The 27,378-nt window shown below is 38.5% G+C and overlaps 1 protein-coding gene across 1 annotated transcript in view; it reads left to right on the forward strand.

Annotated features, from left to right (window-relative positions):
• The first annotated feature begins 14,038 nt into the window (after window positions 1-14,038).
• The window catches only part of CUL1 (cullin 1), a 44,356-nt gene continuing 31,016 nt past the window's right edge, over window positions 14,039-27,378 (forward strand). Inside the window, exon 1 of the mRNA XM_072412255.1 lies at window positions 14,039-14,244. The gene's annotated coding sequence lies outside the window, so the exon portion shown is untranslated. The remainder of the gene's footprint in view (window positions 14,245-27,378) is intronic.

Below are 27,378 nucleotides of genomic sequence, written 5' to 3' on the forward strand. Positions count from 1 at the left end.
TGTTCCAGGTTCTTTCATGATAATCTATCTTCTTCAGTTTTGGAAAGCTTTAATAGATTAGGCCCATGGTGGCACAGGCTTAGTTCAAGTAGACTGCTCGGATCTGGCAACATGCCAGCTGTCCAGCAGCCCCAACCACTATGGTTGTCCAATATGAATGAAGATTTATGGTGTTAGGATGTAAAGTCAGTAGAAAACCATCTCATTAATTCCTAGTGGGTTGCCTTGAGCTGGACACTACATAAACCATCTTAACCATGACTTATCAGGCACCCTTCCCATACCTGATCTGCCACTATACCAGCCAATACTTTTATCAGAAATGTTAAACAATATTGCTTCATGTCTGAACACTTTAGGCACAGCAAAGATTCACGTATACCAGTACATGTAACCCAAAGATTCATGTCTGCCTCTAAATAGAAAATTGTTATTTAACTTTATTAGCAAATATAGCTGAACTTTTCAGAGACTTTACTGGTCAAACTTTACTCTATTAAAATTTAAAAAAAAGAAAAGTCTTGGAGGCAAATTCCACATTCAGAGGTCAATGAGATAAACATAAGCTCTGGCTGTAGATTTCTGTATGTTTCTTGCAGCAGCACACTAAAGCCTTCTTAAAACACAGATGACCCAAAATCGTAAAACAGCTTAATGCATGTGAATAAATGAATCTGGATGATAAATCATAAATGAATGATTTGAATGGCTCCACCCAATGTCCTAAAAAAATAAATAATCCTCTTATTTTTGGGATTTGTGATGAAACGAGACATGTGAATATATTCCATTCTTAGAAGGCCTTACTAGGCTACGTACTCATTTGATTATAGGGCTTTTTAATTATTTTAGTCTTTTTCCAGTTTAACATAAATCAGCGGTCGCTAACCTTTCGGACCTCACGGACCACTAAATTCATTCATTCAATTTTAATATTAATTTTAATTAATATTAATATTAATTTTTTTTAAAAAGATGAATACATTTGTAAAATAATGATTGTCCTAATGGTGCCTGACAAGGACTGTGGAGGCTCTGAATTATTGATCACCTCACGGTTAAGTCAAGTATTACTATTGTTACTATTATCATTTGTTTGCGTTATCTTTGGTATTACTAAATAAATGCAAAATATTTGTTTGCTTTTCCTCACTCATTATTGGTTTATTTAATTTGAATCTAAGACCAAACAAGAAATGATATTTATCAAAGTCAAACTATTTGATGCCATTAAATATAACAGTTAAAAATACAAAGTTAAGGTCATACTAACCTTAAAGAGTATCTGAGAAATAAACAAATAAAATAAAACAATTGGATGAGAATCGGTATTCGCGGAGCGGGGTTATTGTTGTAATGGTGGAAACAATACTGAAGCGTATGGCTAGGCAACAGTTGCCTTTTACAACTTAACACTACACTGACGTCACGCTGCGCCTCCCTTGTTTTTTTATCTCTAGTACAGTTTGTGAATTTATTTTAATATAAAGGTGAAATTGTCATTCAGAATATAAGAATTTATTAGAATAGTATTTTTGCATAATTGCAAATACTGACCTAAATGATTATACTGTTTCATTGTAAATCTCTTGGAAATTGATCATTAAAGATACCATTACTGGAGAAAACATGGAAGCTTTCATTACAAACTCCATTTTAAAAAAGCTAGTTCTGGTTGTTATACTAACACTCAACTTTATTACCTTTAGTCACTAACAAGTTTTAATATGTTTTTAATTTTCAGCTAATTATAGTTATTGCAAGTCAGTAAATCAGAGTACTGAAGACAGGTAGCCAGCATAGGAGTTTCCTAAAAAGAAATTTAGTAATGACAGCCTCTATTTTTTTCCTAATACACTTTTTGAAAACAGAAAAAAGAGTTAAAAAGTTAAATCAGGGGATGGCAAACTCCGGCTTTTAGGCCCCCCTAATGCTGGCCGGCAACCCATTGATACTTAAAATAAATAGGGAAAGCTCCCTGACGGGAATCCCTCTCCTCCTCAATGCATACAGAGGAGAATGATTTCACTTCAGGGGGCGTTCCCTGGTGGTGGGTGGATCCATTAGGGCGGATCCAGCCTAGTGTGCTACCGCCCACCTCATAAATGGCCTAGTGGCCATAAAACTTTGCCAACCCCCAAGGTAAATTATAGTCCAGAGGACAAGGTTTAAACTTCAGGTTTATAACAGACACTAGTGCCTGACTTCCTTTTTCTGCAGGGGTGTACAGTATTTAGTCCCTTCATACAAGCTCCACCACTTGTGTCCTGACTATTTTAGTAAAACCTTCTTTACATCCAGACAACATTTCAGCTGTCCTGGTTAATATAAAAGTAAGGACTTACTTAGCAATAAGGAGTCTTCCAACTTCTCTCCCTGAAACCTAATTCTCTACACAAAAGGTTAGAAGCTGAAGGTTAAAAAAAAGTTAAAGAAGAGGTTAAATGAAAAAAGGAATAAAGGAAAATGTTTGATGCGTTCCTTAACAGTTTTGCCACAGTAACTGGCCCACAAGAGGCATTATGATAAATACGGATTGGGTTTGCACGTATGGCTAACCCTGCATCTGCAATCCCCAGCAATTAAATGTGAAAGCCCTGCAAAAAAAGAGCCTTAACAGGAATCAGAGTATGTATATGATGTACAATTACATTGGTATGTGGTTACTTTCAAGGTGTGGCTGTCATATGAGAAGCAGGACTTACCGGTTGGTATGCCAATGCCCTGATGCCAACACTTTCTGATTCAGTGACCCAGAACAATTATACTGATATAAGGACTTCTCCAGATCCTAATCCTGATCCAGTATTTTATCTGGTGTGAGTGCTGTACATCAGCCAGAGCTGTGATTCATTTTCTGCTTCCACAAGTTGTGTCTCCTAATTTTGCAGTTGTTTTTTTCCCTTTTGCTGGGAGGATTCCCAGTATCCAAGTGAAGGGAACCATTCCTATATGAGGGGTGTTTGTCAGCCTCACCAATTACTGAGACAACTGCCCCTAGTTAGGGCCTGAGTCCCTGAGTTAAGGACATGTGACATATAGACGACTCCTAGATACGAACGGGGCTTCCCTGCTCGTTTGTGTGCAGGACAGAGGCTTGATGGGGTTGAGATGGGGGGGGGGGGGATTGTTGGCAGTTTGCATGACTTGCAGAAGAAGTGTTTTGCTGTTTTGTAACATCTTGTAACTCTTTAATGACCAAGACAAACATTGCAGTTGTTTCTTTTTGCATATCAAAGCACAGCTTGCTCAAGAAGTTATTGAATGTCTAGGCAGCATAATTTTTTTTTTTTTTTGCTTTGTTTGTGATTAGCTCACAGTGGGAATTTTATACAGTAAATGACACCTAATATATTGACACATAATATGCTGAGACATACATCTGTCCTAATTGCATTTTTTTTAAAATAATGTACCTGTTCCGACTTACATACAAATTCAACAGGAACAAACCTACAGTTCCTATCTCGTATGTAACCTGGGGACTATCTGCACTTGGATTTGCTTCATCTAAGATTAGGGCCAGGCTAGAGAGCTGCATTCCAGAGACAGTGAAATATGGGGTGCCAAGAGCAAGGGTGTCCTCACCAGAGGAATCAGATACTGAGACTTGGGGCATCTGCAGCTACAACATCCCAGAAAGCAGTCTGGATATTAGTGAGAAAATGTGTTTCCTGACAAGGGAAGTCCGGACAGAGATTTGGGGCCACAGGCCCTTATTTATATACTTGCTCTTGGTCAGTGACCCAAAGAAGTGAGCAGTAAATCTAACATAATCCAAACATTTCCTGATAAAGAATCAATCACTGCCATTGAAACAAATGGACCTGGTAAGATCTCCATTAAAAATGTCAGCTAAATGTCAGAATCACAGCTGTATAAACAGACCCTTAAAGAACTGAAGCAATTTTTTTAAAATTCACCCATAAAGATCATCCATGGCCCCCATTGTGCTTTTGTTAAATCCAGTCGAAAAAATAATTTATAACTAAAGCTTTAATCTTGTAAACAATGTGTCATATAAACATAAACTGTTTGAAAGCTTCTTTTGCAGCATTTTTCTTAATATTTTGGGCTTATAGATAGTTACATGGAAAGCTCACTGCCAATTGTTCTATAAAAAAAGCTTCTAAATTGAATCATGTAGTATGCATTTATTTCCAGCAGGTGGCACTATACTACCACTAGATTTTGTACCATTGGCAAGCATGGGTTTAAAAAAATATGATGTGATGGTTTACATACAGGTTGACATTCAAAAATCCGGCCATCGATAATCTGGTTCCTTCAGATTTCCAGCATGGTTTTCTGAGCTTATTCTCAAATTTACACTGTTTTCTGTAGGCGCCGTTTATGTTTTGATGGAGCTGTACTCCAGAATCAGCTGTTGGGTCTTGCTTGCATATGCTTTCCTGCTCATTTCTTCTCACTTATTTGCGGCTATAAAGCTCCATTATGGGTTCAGCCACCATTTATTGAACTGTACAGGTATTTTCTGGTAAATATATACAGCATAAATAACCGTAAAAAATCCGGTATTTTCGAAAGTCCGGCACTCCTCAGGTCGGAGGTTGCCGGATTTTTAAAAATAAAATACTCCTCGACAAAAGTCTCTCTAAATGCGGTATACTTTGTCTTGTAATAATTATATTCACATTTTAATTGCAAGATTCAAATAGCAAAGTAAATTATTATCATGGTAAATATGATTCTTTTTATCATACTATAAATATTACTAGTTATAAAACAAAAGTAAATTATACTGTAGAAATTTTTTTGAAAAGCAATTGCATAAAATTGCTAAAGCAAGTTATGTACTATAAAAATTAAGACACTGATTAGCAAAGAGCGAATTATAAAATAATATCAAAATTATAATTACAGTTACTCTGCTACAGACTGATTACATGATTTCAGAGCAATCACAGAACAATCACTTGACTGGGGCTCTAAAATGGTTTTTGGTAATTAAACTTAAAAAATGATATTGCTGATGTATACTGTGATAGAAATGTATTCATGCAGACTGGTATGGTTATTAATGGTCCACTTTGAATATCATAGTAGTAAAGGTACGTTTCTTTTGGCACCAACTGTTATTTGCAAAGAACAAATCACATGAAAGAGTAAGTGACTCATTCATAAAAGGAGAAGGAAACTAGAGCACATTGGATCAGTTTATCTTTTTACAAAATGAGTTGGGCTATAAAACTACACCTGAAATTGGCAGTGGTATGAACACAGGATGTGAGCTGGCAGTAGAATAAATATAACAATGGCTTCATAAAAAGACACCAGGCAAACCATGTGGCCACAAACATATGCTAAAGCTCCTTACAGCAATAAACTTTGGTTAGAAATAATTTCTGGTCTACAGCTAAAATGAGAGTTCATCAGGAGCACATTTTTTAAACAATAAGCATACTTCTAGGTTTCAATTATCTCTTTGTGCCATGGTAATAAAGCTTAGTATATAAGACACAACATTTTGGATACAAGTAAAGAGCTCTAGTTATAAAACACATGCTGACATTCCTTCAAACGTTCACTGGTGGTAATCAATTTCTGCCATTGAAACAAATGGACAAGTTTCTCATCCTCAGTCTTGTTCCTGGCCTCAGCTACCTGTTATTAGGAGATATTTGTACAATTACCTTCCTCAGAGGTGGATAGGCAATCTTGGGATTGGCCAACTCCAAGGACTAATTAGAGGGTTCATCAGAATTAAGATTCCTAAAAAAAGCACCCAATGAACAGTCACAATAAGGAATCCACATTACGTTTTAGAAAGTACAGTTGTGTTGTGTTAGACATCATGAATATCCAGTTTCACAATACACTGTACAATATCCATGGAGTGTTTCTGCAGAAGCTCATGTCTTAATATCACTTATTATTGCTATTTAGGGATGAGCGAGAATGTCAGAGTGCCTCTGACATTATCGCAAAAATTTCCTCGAACTTCCGATGGGTCCGAGAAATTTCGGTAAACCAATTTTGTGGACCAATTGGAAGATCAAGGAAATCATTACAGGATGATTCCCACGTCTGCATTAATAAATGCAGCTGTGGTACTCCTCCTGTGTGCGATCCCCGGGCACGGCTCCCACGGCTGCATTCATTCATGATGAACACAGCCACGGTACTCCTGTGTTCTTGGTTAGAGAATCTCTATCCAAGAAGACATACAGGGCTGCAAGAGCAATCAAGGGAGCAGGGCTGACAGCTGATTGCTCTTGCAGGTCCCAAAAAATTCTTTCTGGGCAGCTGAATTTACATAGGCCATTCTCGCTTACATGTTCGGTAAGCGAGAATGGCCCAGTTTGCCACAAAATCGAATTTTAAAATCTCGCCCGTTCATCCCTATTGCTCTTCAGATCTAAACCAGCCTATAGGCTTGGGAGATGACATGTTAGTGGCCTGAGTATATAATGTTAACACATTACAGCTAATCAAGTAAAAGTGAGGCCGGTAGGAACTCTTGGAAGAGCAAGAACTTTACTAACCATATGTACCTACTTAAAGGAACTTTGAAAGACAGCATGGGGCACAAGCCATGGCATAAAACAAATGCAGAGATAAGCAGACATCTCAACTGTCCCTCAGTGTTGCTGTAAAACCAGAGGTTTTAAACATTTTTGACCACAGTGATGGTTTTAAATCCAGATGTAGAGGCACCAGGCAACCTCTAGATAACAATAAATACTAATACCAGTCTCAGAAAAGGGTCTCCCAGGGCACTGCAGACCCTAACAGTAATCTCTGTGGAGGTTTAGATAATGGTAGGGTTTTGGGGATTTCAGAGCCTGGTGGTGGAGTAATTGTCTTGTCCCAGGTGCAGGGGTGAAAAAAAAAGAAGAGGCATGGTACTATCATTGTTATGTAAACGTGCCCACCCCACTACACCCCTGCCTATGTGTCACTCAAAGGTGGAAGAAGAAACTTCCTCCAGAGTGATGTCATGATGCCAGAACCTGCCCACTCCCCCATCACAGGCTCAGACTTGTGGGCAGGTTGTGTTCAGAGAGACAACCCGCCCACCACCCTGAGCCTGCAATTCCATATGGGAGACACGGACCGGGACTCCTTCTCCTGAACCCCCAGGGGCAGACTGGCCAGAGCCGCGGACTACCAAGAGATTCTTTGCAAAATAGGAGTGGGCACACGTGCCCATTTCTGGAAAAAGTGAGGGCACAGCGTTCCCACCTGTGCCCGCCCCACTACACCCCTGGCCAGGTCTCACCAGAAAGGAACTCTGATTTTGCTCATTTGCTCAGACCATCAACATTATGTAGGCTTTTGTTTTTGTTACTGTCAGCAGCTGTAGGGACATCAGCTCTCCAGCAGCAAATACCAACCACACCTACAATGAGCAAATTTGTCATGGACTTCAGTCTAGTAACTAACTCCGATGGTGGGGATGCCAGCCCTGTCAGAGAGATAAGTTTTTCCAACAACTCCTGCTTTGAAAAAATATTATTACTAATATATTAAACAGTATTTATATAGCACCAACATTTTATGCAGAGGTGTACATTGGGGTTGCAAATGACAGAGAGATACAGACAGTGACACAGGAGAAGGAGAGGACCCTGCCCAGAAGAGCTTACTATCTAAGAGGTGGAGAAGTGTCACACAATAGGAGGGGGATATGGATTGACGAGTAAAAAGTGAGGGTTTTAACTTTGTCAGCCGTAAGCCCGAGTGTGACTCCAGGTAAAAAAAACAAGCTGAAAGCGGTAACCCTGAGTCACACTCGGGGTAGTTAAAAAAGAAAAAAATAAACACCTACCTGGTCCCATCGGCATCCTTCTAGGCTCCTGTCATCCTCTGGTCGCGTCCTCTGCTTTGATCTGTCCCCTGGCGAGTGCGCTGACCTTCCCCGGGAGTTCCCGGTGAAGATGTATACAGCCGTTGCTAGGAGCACGGCGGGAATTTCAAATTATTTTGTATTGCATCCAATACAAAATACCAGTATTGAATGCAATACACTGAATTTATATGTCTAAAAGCGGTACATTGTCTTTCATGAAAATTAATTTTACAGTATATTATAATAGTATGTGTATAATAAAGTTTGAAACACAAAATCATGTCAAAGTTTATTAATAAATGTATTATTAAATGTATTTAATTTATTATTTTGACATGATTTTGTGTTTCAAACTTTATTATGCTCATACTATTTTAATATACTGTAAAATACATTCTCATGAAAGACAATGTACCGCTTTTGGATATATAAATCCAGACAGAAATGAACTGCCCAAGAGGTAAGGAGACAGAAGAAGACGGGTAGGCAAGTTTGAAAAGATGGGTTTTTAGTGCTTTTTTAAATGAGCAGAAAGTAGGAGCAAGCTAAATTGCTCAAAGAAGACCACTTCAGAGAGTCAAGACAGCTCTTGAAAAGCCTTGGAGCCATGCATGTGAGGAGGATTATGAGTGGGGAAGTCAATGGGCAGGAAGGAATGAGAGTGGCTAGTGTTGTATTTTTCTACCAGGTCAGAAAGGTAAGTGGCACAAGAGATGTGGAGAGAGTTCTAGAGCAGCGGTCGCCAACTGGTGATCTGCGGCTCTGGCCGGTGCACCCCTGAGTGGGGTCAGAAGAATGACCCCACTGGAGGGGCGCACCGACCAGAGGGAAGTGGGCCAGCAGTGTCCCTGGACACAACCCGCCCACTCTCCCATTGCAGGCTCAGATCTGCGATTGGGGAAGTGGGCGGGGTTATGCCATCATTACATCACTATGGGGGAGGTTACCCCCCTTTGAGTAACACACGGCTCCCCGCGGTCAGAAGCTGGTAATTTTTGTGGTCCACATGACCAAAAGGTTGGCGACCACTGTTCTAGAGTACCTGACAGTAAACTACATGGAGACAGTACGGAGAAACCATTTTGTCTAGAGTGGACACAGATCCCACCTTTCCCCTGTGATCTCTTATCTTGAAGAAATACTTTTTACTGTTTTCATTTCACTTCCTATTCTTTTGATCATGTTCATCATCTAGTTCTTTTATTGCCTCTTTGCAGAAAATTACCCATTAATTCTATGAAATAGTGTTCACATAAAGAAAATCATTACTGGTTGTAGCAGTATTATTACTTTTAAAAGACCTTGTCACAAACTATAGACAGATGCAGGTAAAGGCACAGAAAAAAAAGTAGTTTAAATGCTTACCTGCACTTTTTCTTACAATAGATTATTTTTATTCACTCTAATTTGTGCCTCTCAATCTGCTTCAAAAACTGACTAATCCAGAAGGGCAAATTCTCAGGGAAAGCCCTCTCCATGCTCTGTCATAGCCTTACCCTCATCTGGGAATGTTTAATGTTCAATGAACATAAAATGGTATGGAAATATTTTTGGTGAAATAAAGTTAAACTTAAGTTCCACTTTTAAAAATGACAGGCAAAGCCCCTTCAGCAATAATTCATGTTACCTGCCTGATCACTCCCTGGAACTCTGTGATACCTGGAAGTCCTGGCTTCCCCTGTGCTTGATGGGACTGAATGAACTCCTATAAAAGACAGCTCAAATGTATATATATATATATATATATATATATATATATATGAATCACCAATATATAGATATTGGGACATCAGAGTGAAACATGGCTTCCAAATGTAATCTTTGAAAACATGAATTAATAATTTCCTTAAGACCACAAAATAGGCACACTCCCAAGACAGTATATTACAAAAGATTGGAGTGATAGCTTTGTGGTTGAGGTAAAAATAACTTAATTCAGCAAAAAAGTCCATTACAGAAAAATTATTCCACTGGTAATTCAGCAGTTTGTAGATTTGTGCTGATTGAAAGATTTCTATATTAATTAGCCTGATGTTCTCAGAGAAGATTTTCTGTCCTGTCAGCTGTTCTTATAGAGAAGGTATATTGTTTGTATCTTGAATATAAGTATATACATTTTTATGTTTTTATGTATTGTTAAGTATACCAAGCGGCTCACTGCTGAACCCATTCAAACTTTACTGGGCTGCGGTGTGTTAGACACTACATGTACCATCCCACCCAAGGAGCAGTTCAGTATCATGAGGAAGCAGTAACTGCACCAAAACCTCACCACCAGTCTCTACATAGCTTAACTATTTCCTAAAAACAAGCATTGTCTACTTTCTGAGAATATGAGAGAATACAATCATGTAATTCCTAATGCCCGTGTAGTTCTTACTCTTGTCTGGCAAAGAGCAGCCACCTACTGCAGCCTTTCACATAATACAAATGTAAAGTTTTGCAGTCAGTTCGCCTGGGGTCAGGAGACTATGGAAATTCTTCATTTTTCCTGCAGAAGAAATTAATTTGTGTGATCTGTCTTTTTGCAAATGTTTGAGCATGTTTTTTGTTTTTTTTACCTTATGGGAAATCCCCTGATGATGCAGAGGGAGCATCCCAAAACCTCCTGGTGAGAGTACCCCAGAAGGCTGCAGGTTTCCCTTACAATCTTTACTGCAGTAGCTGTAAAGATGGAAGGGGATGGAAGACCTCCCAGAAAAATGTAAAAAGTTGTTAAAAAACACAAAAAAAAAGTGTTAAGCATACACACTCTAGCATATCAAAGTTAATTGTTAAGTGAAATTTTTTGACGGCAGGGAAAAGAAGTGTTATACCGTCCTACCTAATCTCCATTAGTGTTGCAATATTTGTGTAAAGCATCATGAGAACACCAATATAAAAGTAAAATATATTTATTACTTCTCCCACCTCCTAGATTGTACACTTTTTGGGGCAGGGTGCTCTCCTCCTTTGTCACTGTCTGTCATTTTACAACGCTGCGTAACATGTTGGTGCTATATAAATCCTCTTTAATAATAATATTATTTTATAGTGTTTCATGCAACAGATGGATTGTGGATGATTGGAACTTTTTATTGCTATCTGGGTTTTTATTTGGAAGATTTCTCTATTCTCTTGTCTATTTGATGTGTGTTAAACCGAATAGAAAGTATAAGGAAGTGGAACTTCAGGCAAAAGTATGTTGCACACTTGTAGTAGGTCCTCTTCCTCGCGGCAAGAGTCAATCGTTTTGTCTAAAGGATGATAAAAAAGGAGAAAAACATACTTTATGAGACCAGTTACCTGCAACCATTTTAGGCCTCTCTGCCTAGTCTGTTTACCTGTTAATGTACATATCAGTTAAAGACTATGAGCCTAATTCATTAAAGCTCTCCAAGGCTGGAGAGGATGCACTTTTATTAGTGAAGCTGGGTGATTCAGCAAACCTGGAATGAATAAACAAGTAAATAACCCTTGTAATGGAGTGTGGGGTACCTACGTCTGCTTTTATAATTCAGTCCGATTGATCCAGTGATTTTTTTGTGCCAGAACCATAATACAATAAAATGTGTTTTAGTGATAACAGTAACTTTTTATGCTAATAAAGCTCTTTGCAGTTAATTCTTCAAATCCCTTTTGATCTCTCTGCACGATAATCTAAAAACAATGTGATCTGCCATCAAAAACACCACAGAAACACAACTTCTGTGACACTGCAAAAACATTTGACCAATACTGTAGGTCTTCTATAGTCCAGTCCAAAAAGTGCTAACTGCAACACCATTGGGATGATTCTCTTTACATCTTGTTCTTATTAATTTCAATAAAAGAGGACATAATGTGGATCCTCCAGTGGAATATTATGGCTAATATGGCACAGAGCCTATATACCAGTATATACCTATATACCAATCTATTGGTAGATCGCAAAGGCAACCTGAGTTTGATCGCAGAGCCCTGCCCTCCCCCTCCCTGCTGTGCACCAGCAGCCCTGCTGTACGTCTATAGGGTCTGTGTAACAGTGGGAAGTGGGGAGGGAGGCAGAGAGTCAGTTCAGGCTCGGTGTCAGGGTTCAATTACTGAGATACCTTTGTACAGATTAGAAGTTCTTTTTCTTGAGCAGCACGTCATTCTCCTATGACAGGTGAACTGTAGCCTTCCTGTCACTATAGTCTTGTAGTGCAGTGTCTGTGCAATGTTGGTAGATCATTTTGACTTCGTCATTTTATAAGTAGCTCGTAAGCCAAAAAAGTGTGGGCACCCCTGCATTATACCCTCGTGCCTTTCCAGAGACACTACTAATTTTATTTAAACCAGTTCAGGATACCCAAATATGGGCTCCCATCTTGGTCTTCAAGGTGTGTAAAGCCTTTGTCCCACTTTTGATAGTTCCAAATTAGGTTTGTTGATTCAGTTGTGGAATCTCTAGAAGAAGAAGAATTTATGGCCTTAGCAAATATCACAGATATCTATGTTATTATTTACATCTTTCCTCTGCATCATTCTGCCGTTTGCAATAGGAGAACAGTATTTCTAGTTTGTGGTAAATGCCGCTGGATTTAAAAACTGCAACTCTCAGAGTGATTATGGACATAGCCCCAGTCCTGGCAGAACTAAGATATGGGACAACTGGCTTGATGATTTGTCAAAAAGGTCTCCTTCTTCAGTTTCCATGAACATCTCACAGTCTGTCCACTCATAGTGAAGCATGCAGTTGTGTTAAAGTGTGGCCGTTCACATGTACAACCCTAGCTAGATATAGGTGCAGGCTGGTAGCTGGAACTAGCTGGTGCTAAGCCATATAGACAGCTGCACAACAACCCAACCACATGCCTTAGTGTGATAGAACTGGCTTTATATTAGGGTGGTACAGTAACACACACACACACACACAATAATGTTTGTTAGGAAGAGAATAACTGTGACAAAAGATACACCTAAACCTTATTTTTAAAGCAGTCAGTGGAATGCAATGCAGGAGCATTGCTGAATAGGATCCTTGCACAATGCACTAAAAGAAGAGACCTGGGCATCTTTAAAAATGTCAGTCATAAAGAAATGTTGTTATTCTGCTGATCAGCAGGATATAAATCATCAACAAAAGAGAATATTTTTCTCCTGACAGCCAGAAGTGGTAAAAAAAAAGCGCGAAAAGGTACGCACATACTGATGGGGAGTGTGGGTATTGTGATGGAGGCATATTGTTCAGTGTTCTCCCCGGCCTCTTTTAGCTGGGCGCAACACCCGGCACTTTTCAGCAACCACTCGGCTGTTTTTGGGTGGTCACCCTAGCTTAAAAAACATTTCTGGGTTGAGCACTGTTGTGTATACCAGCCATGAGAAATCATGGCTTTAATGTGGCTCTCCCCGATTTTATCCTTCCTTTATATATCACCAACATATTGCACTATTGCGATAACTTCTTCATAACTCTGATATCTCCTATCACAGTGGCTGCCAACCTTTTTGGTCCCGCGGACCACTAAAATTACTGGGTCCTGACCGCGCATGCACGGGGAGACGAGTCAATCAAAGTGACGCCATTGTGGCATAACCCCGCCCACTCTCCCATCGCGGATCTAGGCCTGCAATGGGAGCGTGGGCGGGTTGTGTCCAGGGGGGTCCTTCTCACGTGGGTGCACCGGGCAGAGCTGCGGACCACCAAAATTTTCTTACGAACCACTGTCCTATCGTTTAAATGTGTACTTCCAAGGCTCATGTTATCAGCAGTACAAACTGTTAAATCTCTGTACATAAAAATGTTAACCCATAGCATCTAATCGAATCTCAGCTTATTTTGTTGGCTAATTCGATTTCTGAACTTTTCACATCATCATTACTCTGTGCTGCCTCATTTCTTCTCCCAAAAAGTAGTCCAGACCGAGTTATATAACTATACACTATTCTATATTAACTGTTCAGGAGAATGCTATGAAATACAGATCTACTATTAAAAATATTGCATATGTGCAACACATGCAGAAAACAAGTTATGAAGCCTGTGCCTGAATGGGAGATGATGGTAACATAATAACACAATGCAGCTAGTGTAATATCATGATGTGAGGGATCAGAGCTGTGCTGGGACACCAAAACCAAGACGAACAGCCATTTATAAATAGGGCTTGGTGATGTCAGGATCTGGGAACAGCTCTGATTGTCATCTGAGCCATTTGTGAGCTGTGGGTTTGCCTTATGGTAATATTGTGGGAGTATCTAATGACAATCCGATGGGAGGAGTAGTGCTGTGACCATGAGATCACAGGCCTCATCTGCCTTCCAGGCAGGCCTTGTACACAGAGGCCTTACTCACTGCATATTCCTTCCTCTGGCGTCTCTATAATTCCTGCCAGACCACAAGAGGCTATCCTGTGTGCTGACATCTGCCAATATATGTCACCCATGTAATATATGGAGGGAGGCGACATCAAGAGCCACAGACAATGCTGGTAAGGGGATCTATCTATCTATCTATCTATCTTTCTATCTATCTATCTATCTATCTATCTATCTATCTATCTATCTATCTATCTATCTATCTATCTATCCATCTATCTATCCTTTTACAATAATGATCCCAATGTTTATACCATTTCTGTATGTTTGTTATTTTTAAGATTTTATATCATCCTGTTTATTGGTATAAATGACATACAACAGCACAATGTTATTGTAAATAATATTATCTGGTATGCCAATGTATCTATTTGTTTTGAAAACATATATAAATATTGCAGCACATTTGTGACCTGGTGAACGCACTCTGATCCCTAAGTTGGCGGTCTTTATAATGATCCCATGTTTAGTATACTTTTATGTGTGCCAAAATGTACAGTTATAACACAGAAGTTTAAATCCACGTGTGTAGGTTGGTTGCTGCCAAGTAATATATGTATAGTAAATGATGTGGGTATCAAAGCAATCGTGCGGCATCGCCAAATGCTGTAGCTTTTTTATTCCATTTTAATCTGGTTGTAGGTTTGGTGTTCCAACATATTCAATGTGTAACTTAATTAAATCACATAGTTTTTATTTATTTTTATATATATATATATATATATATATATATATATATATATATATATGAAAAACTGAATTCTTCATACTCCTATGAATCCAACTCTGGCCATACATTGGTTGGTGGGTGTACAACTTGGTAAATGATTGGTATGTCCCGGTTATTTCTTGTTTACCTGGTAACAGCTTTGCTCCTCTGATATGACAGCCAATAGCTGGGAGAGCTCCTCCCGCTCAGCTACACTATTGGTGATCAGAGAAAAGGGCAAAAAAAAAAAATAAAACAGCATTCCCAGTCAATGTTTGATTGATATATTGATCAAACCTTATTTGGGAATGTCCCATTTTTATTATTGATTCAGGGTCCAATTGGAGTTATTATCAAAGATAATGTCCGTACTATTGGAAATATCATCTAGTATATGATCATCATTAGGAAGCTGCCTTGCATGGCAAAGGGTTTATATATCTATCCATCCATAACTTCATGTGCCATGCAGCACCACACTGTCCTTACTGTCCGACAGGTGAAGGGACCTCAGTGTTCTTTTTTTGAGGTTCAGTAGGAGCAGCTAATGAATCTTCTGCTTCATCTGTCACTAGACAGTGAAAAAAAAGCAGCAAACTGATGGACTCCTTGTCACTCTTATCGATAATTCTAGTGGCATACCCTATAGTGCAGTTAATTGGCTCCTTGTTCTTGTAAAAAGAAAACATGCACTTATTCTGCATTTGTAATTATTGTACTATTGCATCCCTTTGAGTCTTTTATATCTGCCTGTAAGGCAGTTTGATAAATTGTATTGCATGTAAAGTGGTGGGTATACTGTACTCATATGATGGTATGAGGTTAAACTCTCCAAGGCTACACTTTCATCAGTGAAGCTGGGTGATCAAGCAAACCTGGAATGGATCTGGCCCAGGATTCAAAACAATAGCTTATAGTAAATTACTCTGAAGAGATCCATTCCAGGTTTGCTGGAGCACCCAGCTTCACTAATAAAAGCCCTGAAGATCTTTAAGAAATCGGGCCCAGTGAATCATAATACTTGTATGATACATACATTCATTGAAAAATGTTCCAGCAATAAAAGCTAATATACTAGGTATTTTATTAGTGAGGAACCTGAAAGGTGATCAGATTCTGCTCCAGCATGCAATGGGGCTGATATACTAAAAGAGTTGTGAATGGTTACAAACTTAGTAAAGAAGATGAATGTGACTCTGGAGGACTACAGTGAACACAGCTTATTGTCTAAGCTAAGTAAACGTTCACTTTGCAAAGTGGAATCTATGTAGTACTGTGAATGAATAAAGCCCATGTGTCTACAGGTCACCTACAGTGTCACTGTGAGTGTGATGTGGTTATTCACCATCTGCTGACTTGTGTGTTAAGATGTTGGCTCCGTTCCATCCTCAGCCAGAAATCACTATCAAATGTAGGATTTCTCAACCAGAGTTCCTCCAAAGATTGCTAGGGGTTCCTTGAGCAATTTGTGCCTCTCAGGTCAGTTTAAGTGACACCAATGATCTTTTTGGCTATCTGTAGCGATGACATTCTTCCCACTAGCCAGCAATGTAGAAGGCATTCTTCCCACTGACCACTACACTAATGCACTGTAAGATGTGGATGTAGTAATTATAGTAGGGATTCCCTAAAGACCTGAAAGTTTTGTCATGGATTCCTCCATGTAAAAAGGTTGTGAATTACTGCTGTAATGAGTGACTGATCAGAAATTAGTTTACAGTTTACAAAAGTTTACTTCACTTACAGCCTGCGTATTCCCATTGAGATCCATATTTCTGTACTTGCAGGATCCTTAAAGCAGGGGTCCCCTAGTGGGCTGCGGCCGTCTGACAGGTGGGCCACAGCTCTGGCTGGTGCACCCATCAGTGGGGTCAAGAGAAGACCCCCCTTGGGGGGGCGCACCAGCTAGAGACATTGCAGGCTCAGGGAGGTGAGCGGGTTTGTGCCTCTGGAGTGTACAGGTTCTGGCATTGAAGTCATGTTGGGGGCAGGTTTCTTGCCCTTTGAGTGACACACGGCTCCCCGCACATGCCCGGTCTGGAGCCTGTGTGTTTAGTGGTCTGCCACCTGCAAAAGGTTGGGGACCACTGCCTTAAAGGCCTTATTTACATCTATACAGTAACAGCAGTGTGTTATAGTGCCATTCATATGACACTCACCTTGGTGTTTGAACCTAAATGTTAACATAACAACACGCATGCATTCTTTATCATTGCAGAATAGATGTATGCTGAGCTTAAAAAGAAATTGATTCGTTATAAAATAAATAATAAAATATATTAAAGCTGAATCAATCCAATATGAAGCTAATTATCATCCTATAAACAATTCATACATCATATACCTGATTTATGAAACATTTTTCCAGTAAATTATGAGACTTCGGGAATCTTCACTGCCCAGTTCCATGCAGCCTTTTAATGCAAATGTTAAGCAGTAAGTTTTCTTTGATGATTTAAACATCAGCAGCGTTTTCAAGAGTAAACTTATTTTTGTTACCATGAATTTCCTGTTCTCTCACATCTACTATTACATATCCAGTGACAGTTCCTGGTATTGCAATCTGCAGATCTGAACATAAACAATGATGTATTAGGCTCCTGGTAATGTCAGAAGGGACTTTCTGACACTGCATTTTAGTCATTAAAAATCAGACTCTTGTCTCCCGGTAAGTTCATGAATTCTGCATTAGCCAATGCAAGGATTTTAGTGGAAAAACTGAAAACCCAGCAAAGAGAAGGAATAAACTGACCTATAGGCGGAGCTCAAAATACCAATATTGGTGTCACAATGAATATCGCAAGCTGAAAAGTGTCATCTGGAACAGTTCTGTCCTCTCAAAGGAATTGCAACCAAAATGATAAGAAAAAATGAAAGGACGGGAAACTTTTTGTGTCCTATGGATAGTGCACACCTACATCCTTGTACTTATTCCTTCTTTCAGCAGACAGAAATAACCAAACATTTGCACACCTGTCTGTGGTAGGATACCCAACTGAATGGTAAATGCTACTTCCTAATAGATCACGTGTGAATAGGATACAGATGATGCCTGAAGGTTTCTCAGTAACACAGGATAGTCCAGTTTAGAGGCAAAATAGTAGATGATAGGATTCATTGAAACAAATTAAAAAGGGATCTCTCTGTTGCCCAAAGGAACCAGAGAAAAACACCTAATCTCCAATTTTTTTTAAACTATTAACATAATGATACATTTAACAAAAGTGCTTGTTATATCGTTCTGTGTAAACTGAATTGGGAAAACATACTTTAGTGTACTTGAAAGGTAGACTTTGGCAAACATATATTTGTTTAATAGCAGGTGTCATTCAGTTTGTTCAATAGGTGATCCTGTATTAGTTTAGTTAGTATATGAAAACTAATGCAACGCAAGTTGATTGACCCATCTCATTTTACACTTTTGTTAAATGAATCAGTGTGGAAATTGTTTATAAATATAACCTTAAAATAAAGCAAATGACTTGAGAAATGAGCAACATCCCAGCAGCTTATAAATCCAGTAATGTAGGGACCCCTTCCATCTTTAATACCTTTCTTTCTACTTCTTAGGACATTACAGCAACTTATCCCAGTATTGCTACTAGGAAATGTTGCTACTATATTTCCTATTGGAGGACTGTAATTTGGGGTTTCCAAATACTCATCACAAAGTATGTACAGGCTGACAGATGTAATGCAATCTATTTATTGAATCTATGTAAAAAAATAAATATCACAAACTTGAATTAGCAAAACATAACAAAAACAAAAATAACGGTGCATTGTGGTAGCGTGCATTTGCTGCATTGTATTTGGCAATCTAATACAATAGGGAACACAGCTCTGACATACATGGTGTCCTGCTCTGGACAAAATGCATGCCTGTTTATTTGTCTGGTATTGATTAATGACAACTCATTTAAAATAAATTGTTTACCTTAAAACACAGCACAGCGTGCAACAACTTGTTAATGAAACATAGGAACAGAGAAGTCAGAATCAGCCAGTTATGTGCTTGGTTTCTCTGTTTTTAAATATACTTAGTATATGTGTTTCTAATGCACAAGAATGCATGAAGACAAGGACATGCAGTGCACCACAACGCATGGTAGTGCATTAACAGGAGTTGCATGGACCGTATAATAAGTGATGGTGATGAACTGCAAAAGTACGCTTTTGCCTTTATTACTATTGCTCAGTGGCTAGTATTTTACCTTGTAGCACTAGGATTTTATTCTCAGCTCACTATTTGAATCGAGTTTGTAGGTTTTCCCTGTGTTTGCAAGATTTCCCCTGGGAAGTCTGATTTCTTCCCACATTCTAAAAAAAAACATGCTCATAGACTACCCCCCCCCCCCCCCCCCCCATATGACCTTAAGCTCAATATTTGTTGATTTGAAACAGCCATTAGTAAGGATTTTCAATGACAAAAGAACTAACACCATTCTGTTTTTTGGATGGGGGAGGATGAGTCCTGCTACGTCCTCCCCAAAAGAAAACAAAATCGGTGATGGCAGATCACTAAGCAATTCAGAAGACACCTGTACTAATGCCAGATCTCTATTTGAGATGATCGCAAATGTTCACCTCTGCGGACAAAACTAGAGCTTCTGTACATTGCTTTAGATTGTTATAGGGACAATAGGAACATTAGATTGTGAGTTCCTTTGAAGGACAGTTTTTGAGATGATTATGGAGTGTAAAGCTCTTTGTAATATGTCGGTGCTAATAATACGTGATAAATATGATAGATGTCAGTTGGACGCAGAGTCTCTCAAGCTGTTAAACCAGTAGACTGGACTACAAAGATGGCCATAGCATTCACATAATCCAGTGCGACAACATTTTTGAGAAACATACCATAGCAGCCAGTTAAGCGTTGGCTACTTTGAAATGTAAACATACAAGAACAGCTGAGGAATCAACGAGGAAGAGACACAAATAAATTAGGATCTGCATAGATCACATGCTACAAGCTGTGTTGTAAGATATGATGTTTCCTCATCACATGCATTTGACATCACCTGCTAGGGTTCCCACCACACGCAGTAAATGGCAGCACAACAAGAACATCCATTAAAGAGAATTTTTTAATTATCTTACTCACTATCCACCTGCACTTCTTGATGATTTACCATATTGTTTTAAAGTAACTCAGTCATAAGAGAGGCTTGGAAACTGCTAAGACAATTCTAGCTGTATGGCTGTAATGATGGCTTTCTTCATTAATGGTTTTAGTCAGTGATTCGGGAAGAATTAGAAAATAAGGACTGGCTTTCCTAATCAATATCCTGGTTTTAAGTCAGTGATTCAGAACGTCCTGTCTTATAGATGAGCCCCCCTCCCCCTTTATTCTTGCTTGACATGTTATTCTGTATGGGAGAAAGGGAAAGGTCAATCAGCAGCCATCTTTATATGGTGTAACATACAGACACCAAAAGAAACCTTGTGTATACTTGCAGCTAAAGCTTTGGACACCCACTAGATTTTCATTGCCCAAGGTTTGTAATGATTTCTGGCCAAAATCTAGTACAGCCATCCCCTGACATATTTTGGTGATCCATCCTATTGGTTCACTAAATGACCATCAAGAATGAACACTGTTGTTTCCTAATGGGAAGGATGCAACGGGGTGACTCCTGCTTCTCCTTCCTGCTCAACAGGACAGAATAGTGCTCTATGTTTAGTGCTCTTTCATTCCACTGTTGCTGGAAATGATCACTAAGCATGGTTCCAGGGATAATTATTGCATGTATGTACATAGCCTAGGACTTCACTGTTATGGACAAACCCAGCAAATTGTCATAGCGAAAGTCTGACACTATTGGTAATATCAGAGCTTGACACTACCTCTAACTTCTTTCTTTTAGCCTATTAGTATGGTGGGTTACCACTTGGAATGTGCAGAAGGCAGGAAAAACAGACACACTCTAAGTCGGAACAACCAAACGTTTAGGTAAAAACGTAGGCTTTTAAAGTCTTAGGTGGGTATTTTTTTCAGAAGATGGAGTTGATAACAGAATCTTTGTAAAGAGGCACTGTCACCTTGCCTGGTCCTATTATATTGATACTATCTTTGCTAAGAGCCATCCCCAACCCAAATATACACACCTTCCCAGTATTGCCATCCATTTCGTCCTCCGTTGCAGCTTGTGATAATACCTGATGCTTCTGGTTATCAGGGTATCTGGTTACCTCTTCCTATGTGACACTATTCAGGCCCTAGCAGCCAATTGCTAAAACCTTTAACTTTAGTTTCGGATACAACTGTGGATTTTGATGCCAGTTGTAACAAAAAAAAAAAGAGCTGCAGTATAATGGCAAGGTGAGTACATGGTGACATCCTTAATGTTGCCCTCAAAAATAAAAAAATGCACACAGTTTCTAGATGGAGAATCCACAAATATGTCATAGATTAATAATCCAGCAGCCTTATTAAAAACATTTACACAAAGATCAGAGATTTCCCTTTATTTCACGTACCATACAAAAACAGAAAGGGGAAATCTGCTCTATGGATACATTATGGAAACATTAGCATTCCTTACTCTATCCAAAACTAGAAAATGTTTTTGTTGGAGTAGAACTTTTAATTTGTTAACTAGTCCTTTATGTTCCAAATACAGCAGATATATTATGTAAAAAGAAAAGTTTGTCGTCTTCTTTTTTTTTTTTTTTTTTTTTTTTGAGGCCAAATGTCATGAAAGGCTTCCTGCAGCTGTTATGTTACCCACCGAAAATGAATCTTTCTTGTCCTGTATTTGGGATTTTTACTAAGTGACCTAATAACTCAGCAAGGTATGGGGTGCTGTAACTGTAAAAGGTAACCTTAGGACACCATAAGATGTTTTGGATCTTTCTAAATCTTTACTGCTTTGCACGAATTGTACAGAACATACAAGGATATCTGCTCTGGGCATAGGAAAGATTATTTCTTAATAAACAAGCTTTATGTCCCTGCATGCAGTCTTTGTAAAGCTTCTAGGACTTTAGATGAGGCGAGCGCATTCATGGTTTTATTACCTAACGGCTGGATTCCTGCCATGACATCTACATAGGCCTCATTAACAAAGATCTATACTGCCTACAGTTAAAACAATGCACTAATAATTGTAAGTCAATTTTATTTCCAAGGTAAAGTTTATGGGTTTTTAAATTAATGTTTTATATCTTTTTTAACTATATTATAAATGGTATAAAAGTTTAGTTAAAGTTTTTACAGTACATGTTTTCTTTCCGTTGGAGATAATGGCTTTTCAGAGTTTTGCCTTGCCCCATGGGGATACTGTTTCTGTAGAGAATTCTCTTCATTCCTCATTTTTTAACCCCTGTCTCTTCTGCTTTGTTGGCCAATAAAATAATTAGAATTACACCCTCTCCATAAGTGCATGATCTCCTTACCAGCCTTCTGTGACCACAACAACATGCCAGACCTTGATCACTCACCATACTGCTTGATCTCTTATCCCTTCCCCTATTTCCACCAAAACTGCTCCACTTCTGGCCAATGCACACATGTACAGACTGCTTTATTTAGCACCCACGTAGCTCATGCACAAAACAATTCTGGTTTCCTTCTACAGAAGCAGAAAGTGGGAGTGGTACGTCTCACCCCGTAGTGCCAACTACCTTCCTTCACAACACCACTATCTTGCCAGCCACACACCACTCTCACCACCACCATGCCAACCCCCATTCTGTCAACTGCACCCCCAATTCCTACTACCAATATGCCACTCCCTCTGTCACCGTTTCACACCCGCTACAATGGCAGCCCTCAATTTGAGTGAAACCTCTGTGAAGCTACCCCTTGCCACCCATGCAGTAGGCTCCCCTCCAGCCCTTGCCATCATTGTGTCTGCCACATTCGTGTTACCACCACTGTGCCAGAATCCTCCCCAGCTACAACTCTATTTTTGATAATACACATATAACATTTACACTTTGAGTGTGATAAGAGATGGTGGACATTGCTTTCACTTATCTAGTGAGAGCAAACTGGCCAGCATTGTAAGAGGCATTCTTCCCACTGACCACCACACTAATGCTGTGGATACAGTGAATATAGTAGGGGTTCTTTGAGACCTGAAAATTATTTTTAAGCACTCCCCCATGTTTAAAAGATTAAGAAACATCGGTCTACAGGAAGCTGTTGACAAGCACAGAATCAATACAAGACTAAGTAGCTTCGACGTACCCTGACCTAGGGTAAGCACACAAAGCAAAAACATAATTAACATTTTTCCTCAAGCTAAACAGACATTGTAGGGATAGCAACCCCCAGTTTCTTTGTAAGCGCTCTTTGTGACATGCATATAGTGTACAATCACTGTCTGACAATTTAGTAAAGTATACATTTTCTCTGGGTTAGCCAGATGACTAATGTTCTACAAAACAGCCATTCTATTTCAATTCATTATTTCAGCCAACCACAGTTGTTTACAAAAGACAGCGAGTCTGTTACACATATTATGCTACTGTATGTGCATGCTATATGTTTAAATGTAAAGTCATAAGTGCGCCCTCTTTTCTGGTACATAAATTGAAAAACTATTCCTGTCTAAAGGTTAGGAAATGTTTATACATAAATGAATGCTCTGAAAGGACTTACACCAAACCACGGACTGTTAAAAAAACAAGGGAGTGATGAATTCACAAAGGTGATCTAAGGACTAGGAAAGCCATATTATATAGTGGAGACGGGGTGGGCTGAGGCTGATCTGGAGTGACTGAAGCATTGGCTGCTGAAATTATAGGATGTGCATGGGCCATAGAAGCCATTACTACATACTTGAGGTATCTTTGCTATAATTGAAGTCAATGCAAAAAATCTATTTACTGTATAATTGGCAAACATGCTCAAACTGCCTCTAAAACACATTATTTTAATAGAATAATACCTGTATAATGTTTTAGTTGGATGCTGATCTCTAATTACCTTAAAGTTTCCTAAATATCTCAGGCATCTGGTATAGATATGTGGTGGCTGTAATGGATCTGGTCTTTAGTATGGGCTTGTGTTGGTGATTCAGTTACTTGCTCACATTAGAACTGCTTTTTTTCCCCCATAAAGATCTATGGGCCTCCAAGCATGATCATCCGCAAAGCAACATTAGACAGGAGCCTAGGGCCTAGTGGATATTTAGAGAATCCAGTTACAACCTTCAGTATACCAGAGAAATAACTCTGTCTCCTGGGAACATTCCAGGATGGACAATGAAAATTGGAAGGCTTCTTATGTGCCTATTGCAATCCTTATTAATTGAAGGTGTGGGGGCCAGTGCTGCTTACCTTTCCCTATTTTGCCATATACTATCTCCTATCGGAATGCAGTAGGAACCTAAATAAGAATAAATACGATGAGAAGATCAGCAGTAGGTCAAATGTAACTGTTATTGAAGTATCAATGTTCTCAAAAGCATCTCAAACTGATGTTAAAAGTTAACAAAATAGTAAAATCTAAACCATTATGGTTTTGTTGCTCATAGATTAGGTCAGGAATTCTGTCAGGGTGAGTTGTCCATCAGGATGCCACAAATTTAAAAGGTTAAAAAAGAATATTTTAGTATTTGGATTCCTACTTACCAATGTTAGATATTGTTACTGGGGGATTAGGAGTATTTTCAAGTTGTACTGCTGTCTGTGGCTTCTCACATCTTGGGCTAATGATCACTGATCCTAGGATAGTAATAGAAGATTTGTTTTCTACTAAAAAATAGGTTGACTCTAATTTCAAAAGTAAACATTTAACTAAATGAGGCAAATTAATCTAAAACTATTGTAAAAAAAAAAACTAATAGGCTAAGGGTGCCTTCCATGAAATCCTCATAGCACAACCAATTCCCAATGCAAATGAACAGGTAGCTGTTTCCAATATGTTTGTATGCATAGCCAACTTTACATAGCCAACAACATACAACATAGCCAACTTTTTCTATTTTTCTGTTTTGGATTGAAACTGTTCAGGTTTTTGTGCTATCTGAAGCTTCACTAGGAAGATTTCCCCTTACTTCCTTTTAAACTAACATTTTACCAGATAGGAGGTAATTAAAAACGTGAAACAGATGAAAATAATAATTTGACTATCCCTTTTCTACTAACCAAAATCATTTTTGTTTGTGTTGCAATGTTTACTTCCAGCTTGGTAAAATGTGTTTGGTTGGGCAAAGAGGAAGAGGAAATCATCCAAGCTGAACTTCAAATATCAGTAACAACTTAGCAGAAGTTCTCACCCTTGCCCAATGTCTGTTTTACTGGACATGCACTTGCTGGACTCTTGTCTTGGGATAGCACAATACAGAGAATATTAAGTCCCACAGATTCCACCTGCTTTGGGCGGGAGTGTTCTTCAGAACCAGTAAGAGGTGTGCTGTGATCTCTTCTTCTGATCTATACTTCCCTTAGGCATAATTGAGCATAGCATAGCCCTTTCTCAGTGGGCATAGCACCATTGGGAATTTTTTTATTTTTCCTGGAGTTTAGCTTTAAGAGACTTGCTATCTATAATATTTATTTATTAAAAAACTGATATTGAGTGTGTAAATATATATATATATATACATATACAGACCCAGGATGTCACAAGGCCAAATGTTATCTTAGGTACGGTATGTTGTGCTTGCCCTAATTATTGTTAGTTTATGTTTACATTATTATTAATAATAATAAACAGAATTTTTTATAGCGCCAACATATTACGCAGTACTGTACATTAAAAAGGCTTTATATGTTTAGTGTTAGCCTGGTTCTCCTTTAATCAGACAGCTGGTATAGCCACATGTAACAAGGACATATGCTGCACTGCATGTTGTACATGGTGTTTTATGACATTTTTTTATTATACTATTATACTGTTTTGAATTGCTATAGTGATCCAGTTAGTTAATTAGTAAGATATTGGGCCATAATTTTTGCTGCAGCGTTTAAATGTTTTAATTAAGTTGGCTGCATTATTGACTTGATTCACTAGGGTCAGATAATTTCCTATTCAGTTTGTTTGTAAATTTACAATTTTAGGTCAAAGTGAAATGAGGATTGATGTCTTCTTTTTTCCCTTACGGGCTTTGGGTAAAGTTAAACGAACCTCCAGATAAAAAACACACAAAAAAAAATTAAGGCTTTGTATTCTTTACCCTTGTCTTTTCTGTACGGTAAAACTAAGTTTAGGAAATAGGCAGTCTTCATTAGGAACATGAAAATATAGTGACAGCTGGAAGGAGCAGAAGGATGAGCTCATGAGTTGTTTAGTTTTTTCGCTGTCCAATCAGAGGCTTGGGGCAGGGATGACCTAGTTGTGTTGTTTAATTGCAGAAGAGAAATATCAGGTTACCGGCTTGCCTGTGCTGGGAAAAAAGGGTTGTTATTTTACTGATAGAAAACCTTGATGAGAAGAAGATCTTTAGGCTTGGGCAGGTATTCCTAATATTGTGAGCAGCTAGCCACCATAGCACCAAAAACATGAATGCTCATTTGAGAATTAAAAAGTGGTCCCCAACCTGGTCACAATAGGGGGAAAATGAATGATCAGAACCTGTGTGAACCCTAACAATGTAATGCAGTTGGAAGGATTGGGGAAGCCATACACAAATAGGTCTATTTATAAAGAAATTACTGAAACATCCCCTGGTGTAGAATCTTCCAGGTTCATGTGTTTCAATTGCAGTACTTAATTCTCCAGCAGGGAATGTTTCAGTTAAAGTCAGATTCAGTGCTTTATAAATGAACGCCAAAGTTTTTAATTCATAGATTAAAAACCATCATGGATATGATTATTTATTAACTAATTTTACATAAAATAAATATATTGTAACAAATAGTTTTACAATGTCTAAAGAGACACATTTCTACAGATATTTACTAGGCAGCAAAAATGTTAAAAGTAAATGATGCAGATGCGGCATGGGGTGTGGGGCTAGAGAGGCATTAGTACACGTTGAAATTTTGGATAATTCTGTGCACATATATTGAAATTTAAAAGAAAAAGTCATTGTAATTTATGTCAGTGGTAAATGAGGATTTTAAAATGTTTATAGAAATAGGTATTTGGCAATATATTGCAATTTTTTATATTGCATATAGAAAGAACAACCTACCAATAGTCTATGCTTTTATAGCTGTGAAACTGATAGGCCTAGATGCTTTTTTTTTTGTACTGAGTTACTAACTATGTAAGTATTTAGCACACATTACAATTATCTGCTTGCTCATCTAATAGCAGAACGATGGGTGGGGGAGGTTCGTGATTATCATTCACAGGCTTGAAGTCATGATTTCTGGGTCTACAGTCATACATGGCTCTGTATAGCACCCACATAATCTTAGTGACTAGTGAGATATTGCCAGGATTATGTTTATTAGAAATCAACATACAATGTGCAATGTACAGAGCTTCACATATATGAAGGCCTAGAAAGAACCTTTGCATACTTTATTTCTATTTTATAGAAGCATAATAACATTATAATTACACCAGAGGACTGCACCCCAAACACAGGACACATGGAACCACTGGATGGTTTATAATTGTAATATTAAAACA

This window comes from Pyxicephalus adspersus, chromosome 5 (assembly GCF_032062135.1).
Source record: "Pyxicephalus adspersus chromosome 5, UCB_Pads_2.0, whole genome shotgun sequence".
Classification (NCBI taxonomy): Eukaryota; Metazoa; Chordata; class Amphibia; order Anura; family Pyxicephalidae; genus Pyxicephalus; species Pyxicephalus adspersus.